Source organism: Nicotiana tabacum, chromosome 17, assembly GCF_000715075.1.
Source record: "Nicotiana tabacum cultivar K326 chromosome 17, ASM71507v2, whole genome shotgun sequence".
In the NCBI taxonomy this organism is placed as follows: domain Eukaryota; kingdom Viridiplantae; phylum Streptophyta; class Magnoliopsida; order Solanales; family Solanaceae; genus Nicotiana; species Nicotiana tabacum.
In genome coordinates, this window is record NC_134096.1 from 38,472,144 (window position 1) to 38,478,481 (window position 6,338).

Here is a 6,338-nt window from a genome sequence, read left to right on the forward strand (position 1 = left end):
CTGTTTGCAATAATATTTTGTAGAAAAATAAAACTGCAATCACAAGCAACAATAAAGAAAAAGGATTTTATTGATAAACATTGCGAGTTACAACTCTGTTTATTCCTTGATTCTTTCCTCCGATTTGTTCTACGTAATTCGAGGGCCTTAGCAGTGTATTTCTCGAATGTAGAACTTTGAGCAAAACATATTTGACATGTCTTTGGTCTCTTAATGAATATTCCAAGAGTTTCATGGAATTTCGGAGATCTCTTATTTGATCTCTTTGTGCATATTCCGAGAGTTTATGGAATTGCTGAGATCGTCTTTGAAGGACATATGTAGCCTTATTTATAGGCATGAATTAGGGTTTGGGTGGAGTAGTCACCAAGTAACCCTAATAGACTCCTAATATTTCAAGAGTCGTCTTGAATTTAGGATTTATCTTGACCTGTTAAAATTTCAGTGTCTACAAATGCCCCCTGCTTCAAGGTTTGTCGAAGTGCAGGCTTGTTGAAACTTGAAGACGAGACTTAAAGTACCCGAACATCACAACAGATAATCTTGAAACTTGTAGTTTTTGATTTGCAAGAGGAAGAGATGAAGGGCAGAACTGGTCCCACTGGGCGTGCCAATTTATTTACAACAAATTATATGTGATACAAAAATAAATTGCAATCACAATATAAATATGAAAAATATATAATTTTATTGATGAAATGATGCGGGTACAATTCTGTTTCTCCCTTGATTCTTCACTCCGATTTGTTATCCGTAATTCGAGGGCCTTAGCGGTGTATTTCTCGAACATAGAATGATATGCATCTCCTTGATATATTTGATGATCAAGAAGCATGTAGAAGCACTCCATTTGGATCTTGAATGTTGCTAAAACATTGAACAAGGCATATTTGACATATATTTGATCTTTTAACGAATATTCCAAGAGTTTTAGGGAATATTGGAGGTCATATATTTGATCTTTTTGTGCATATTCCGAGAATTTATGAAATTGCTGAGATGATCTCAATTTTTGAGATGCCTTTTCAAAGGGAATATGTGACCCTTTTTATAGCTTTGATTTAGGGTTAGGGTAAAGTAGCCTTCAAGCAACCCTAACGGACTTTTTGGGCTTGAAGACCATAGACTCGGCTTGTCTTGTAGAGGCCCGACGTAATTCGGATAAAATTTTAATATCTACACGGACTTTTCAATGGAAAACGTTCTTGAGGTACAAAAGGGACTTCTTGTTTGATTGAAATTTCTTTTAAATGATAAAAATTCATTAGAAGCCAAAGCTTTAAGACGTGCAAGTCAAGGAGAGACTTCATGCATTAGTCTTCCATGACTTTGGTATATTGACTTTTAAATGGACTCTAAATTCCTAATTCAGGAAAAGTAGACTTGATTAGCCTTGTACGATGGCTTTGATTACATGCTTTGCTGGAACGGTTGCCCAAAGAATTTAAGTTCTTTATTTAAAGGCAAGAAAAAAAGTATTACTTCAAGTCTCGTCTTTGAGGTCTGACAAGCTTCCTCTCCACAAACCTTGAAATAAGGAGTCATTTGTAGACATTAAAAGTTTATTCGATTTAGGCCGGGCCTCTACAAGACAAGCTGAGTCCATGGTCTTCAAGCCCAAGAAGTCCGTTAGGGTTGCTTGAAGGCTACTCTATCCTAACCATAAATCAAATCTATAAAATGGGTCACATATTCCCTTTGAAAAGGCATCTCAAAAATTGAGATCATCTCAGCAATTCCATAAACTCTCAAAATATGCACAAAGAGATCAAATATATGATCTACAAAATTCCATAAAACTCTTGGAATATTCGTTAAGAGATCAAAGGCATGTCAAATATGTATTGTTCAAAGTTCTAGCAACATTCAAGATTCAAATGGAGTGCTGCTACATGCTTCTTAATCATCAAATACATCAAGAAGATGCATGTCATTATACGTTTGAGAAATACGCCGCTAAGGCCCTCGAATTATGGATAACAAATCGGAGTGAAGAATCAAGGGAGAAACAGAATTGTACCCGCATCATTTTATCAATAAAATTATATTTTTTCATATATTTATATTGTGGTTGCAATTTATTTTTGTATCACATATAATTTATTGCAAACAATATTCTTTACTTCTTTTTAAATGTTTTTCACTTGTATTCCATCTTATCTTCGATGTATGTATGCTTGTTCCTATTGTTAATCGCAAGTTCAGATTAAAAATTATAATTATAAAGTGACAGTAGGCGTAAAACTACTCAAATTATTATAAATTGTTACTGTTGAGGTTTTTTGTTATTTAAGATGAAATAGTCCTAAAATGAGGGTGAAAGAGAAATGGAGGAAAAGTGAATTTTTTGAGTAAAATTTTAAATTTTCCCCTCTTGACAATGAGACATTGTCCCATATTCGAAGAAGAAAAGATTTTTGGTGGGTATATATATAGTTGCTCTTCTTGTAGCTCTTAAAGAGTAAGAAGAAAGCAAGCCTCGCATCGTCGTCGTCGTCGCTCGCTCGGCTCGGCTTCGGCTACAGCTACGGCTTCGGCTTCGGCTTCGGATTCGGATTTGGTCAAATTAACGTAAGATTATCCGCATTTATAACGGATATTTTCCAATCCGTGTATTGACCACTAGCTGCAATAGCAGCCGCCTAATGCTCTTTCCACCATGGTCAAGTGCTTGTTCCACAAACAAGCTAGTGCATGCTCCATCATGGAGGATGGAGGGTCGTTCATCTTCAAAGCTGGCTGTTATATATATATGTGCAGCAGCTGTTGAAGAAAGATACGAACGAAAAATGGAAAACACAACACAAAAACTGAAAACGCTCAACTTTGGCTATACATTGCACTCCTTCCTCTCAGCATTTCCATACGATTTTCTGAGTTTCTACTCCTTCGTTCTGCATTATTTTAACTTCAAACAAAGCAACTGTAAGTGTAATTTGCTACTGAACTTTGTGTTCGCTGAAACACTGAGGTTTGAAGTACCGCTACACCAGTGTGTGATTCGTTCTATCTTGGGAGGAAATAATCCATTACCTTGTGTACTAGGAAGGGATTAAATTCCTTAAAGAAACACTGTGAATTCAGTGGGCTCAAATTAATTACTGTTTCATTACGATAACTTATATTTTGCAGAATTATTATTTACAAATACAGCAATATTGGCGGGAATAACAATCTTAAGGAATTTAATATTTATTTTTGTATTTGTGTTATTCTTATTATTCTGCAAACTAAAACCTTTGTGGTTTTGTGTACTCCCGTTTTGGAGAGTAAAGCCTTCGTGGAGTTTTGTTGGAGATTAAAATCTACGTGATTTTTACTCCAGTTTGAAAATGTGTATTAAACGTTTGTTTGTGTCATTCTTTTACATAAAAAATGACGACTGAAAGCGAAAACCAAGCTGTTCCGACGGTGAATGCCAACGCATCGACAAGCCGAACTCCGGCGTTGGCACTGGTAGAAAAACCCGAAAAATTTTCCGGGATTGATTTCAAGCGCTGGAAGCAGAAGATTTTTTTCTACTTAACTACGTTATGTCTACAAAAGTTCATCAAGGAAGATGTTCCTGATCTGCCAGATAAAATTCCAGAGAATGAACGTTTTATCGTGATTGAAGCGTGGAAGCATTCTGATTTTTTATGCAAGAATTATATTCTTAGCGGACTGGATGATAATCTGTATAATGTATACAGTAGCGTGGAGACATCAAAAGAATTGTGGAATGCGCTTGAAAAGAAATATAAAATTGAAGATGCCAGGATGAAGAAATTCGTTACCGCAAAATTTTTGGACTACAAAATGGTAGATAGCAAGTCTGTTATTACCCAAGTTCAGGAATTGCAACTGATTATTCATGATCTACTTGCTGAAGGTCTTGTCATCAATGAAGCATTCCAAGTAGCAGCAATGATTGAGAAGTTGCCTCCGTTGTGGAAGGACTTCAAAAATTATTTGAAACACAAACGAAAGGAAATGTCCCTTGAAGATCTCATTGTTCGGTTGAGAATCGAAGAGGACAATAAAGCTGCTGAAAGGAGAGGCCGTGGAAATTCAACAATAATGGGAGCAAATATTGTTGAAGATAACAAAAAGAGGAAGAAGGCTTCTGGTCCGAAATACAACCCAAGCAAGAAGCGGTTCAGTGAAAACTGCTACAACTGTGGGAAAATTGGACACAAATCTACGGAGTGTCGTGCTCCAAAGAAAGACAAGAAAAGGGGTCAAGCAAACATGGTAGTAAAGCATGATGATGTTGATAACTTGTGTGTCATGCTTTCTAAATGTAACTTAGTGGGAAATCCTAAACTGTGGTGGTTTGATTCAGGAGCCACTCGCCATGTTTATGCAGTTAGAGAAGCTTTTGCTACTTATGCTCCTGTTGGACCCGGAGAGACAGTTTATATGGGAAATGCTTCAACAGCAAAAGTTGAAGGATATGGGAAGATATTTCTGAAAATGACTTCTAGCAAGGTCATGACTTTGAACAATGTCCTTCATGTTCCCGAAATGAGAAAGAATTTAGTCTCTACTGGACTTCTTGTTAAGCACGGTTTTAAGTGCGTTTTTGTATCCAACAAGGTTGTCATAAGTAAGAATGAAATATTTGTAGGAAAAAGTTACCTCACCGAGGGCCTTTTCAATCTAAATGTAATGGTTGTGGAAAATAATAATAATAATATTTCAGTTTCTTCTTACTTACTTGAGTCAAATGATTTATGGCATGTACGTTTGAGTCATGTCAATTATAAAACCTTGCAGAAAATGATTAACTTGGAAGTACTGCCTAAGTTTGAATGCGAAAAATCAAAATGTCAAACATGTGTGGAATCTAAGTATGTTAAACATCCTTATAAGTCAGTTGAAAGGAATTCAAATCCTTTAGACTTAATTCACACAGATATTTGTGACATGAAGTCAATACCATCTCGCGGTGGAAAGAAGTATTTCATAACTTTTATTGACGATGGTACTTGATATTGCTATGTTTACTTACTGAATAGTAAAGATGAAGCAATAGACGCATTCAGGCAATACAAAAATGAAGTTGAAACATAACTTAACAAGAAAGTAAAAATGATAAGAAGTGATAGGGGTGGTGAATATGAATCTCCTTTTGAAGAAATATGTTTATAATATGGAATTATTTATCAAACAACAGCCCCTTACACGCCCCAATCTAATGGGATTGCGGAAAGAAAGAATCGCACATTAAAGGAGATGATGAACGCGTTGTTGATATGTTCTAGTTTGCCACAGAACTTGTGGGGGGAAGCCATTCTTACGGCTAATCGAATATTAAATCGAGTGCCCCATAGCAAAACACAATCCATTCCATATGAAAAATAGAAAGGAAGGAAGCCCAACTTGAATTATTTTAAAGTGTGGGGGTGTTTGGCAAAAGTACAAGTTCCTAAACCCAAAAGGGTAAAGATAGGACCGAAAATCGTTGATTGTGTTTTCATAGGATATGCGACAAATAGTAAAGCATATCAATTTCTGGTTCATAAATCAGAAAATCCCGACATTCATAATAATACGGTTATAGAATCAGATAATGCTGAGTTCTTTGAAAATATATATCCGTATAAAAAGGAATGTGAGTCGTTTGGTGAAGGATCTAAACGACCTCAGGAAGAAACAAAAGAAAGTATATGTAATCAGGAGGATCCAAGACGTAGTAAACGTCAAAGAACGTCTACTTCATTTGGACCAGATTTTGTGACTTTCTTATTGGAGAATGAGCCTCAAACATTTAAAGAAGCTATGACTTCTTCGGAATCATTGTTTTGGAAAGAGGCAGTCAATAGTGAAATAGAATCCATATTGAACAACCATACATGGGAATTGGTTGATCTTCCTCCTGGAAATAAACCTTTGGGTTCTAAATGGATTTTTAAGAGAAAAATCAAAGATGATGGCACTATTGATAAATTCAAGGCAAGACTCATAGTCAAAGGGTATAGACAACAAGAAGGTCTAGACTACTTTGATACATACTCTCCAGTTACAAGAATTATGTCCATACGGATGTTAGTAGCATTAGTTGCAGTGTATGGTCTTGAAATTCATCAAATGGATGTTAAGACGGCCTTCTTAAATGGAGAGTTGGAGGAAGAAATTTACATGGAACAACCTGAAGGGTTTGTGGTTCCAGGTAAAGAAAAGAAAGTATGTAGACTTGATAAGTCTCTTTACGGACTAAAACAAGCACCCAAACAATGGAATGCGAAATTTGACCAAATAATGTTGTCAAATGATTTTAAGATAAATGAATGTGATAAATATGTGTACATTAAAAATGTTCCAAATCACATAGTCATTGTTTGCCTATATGTGGA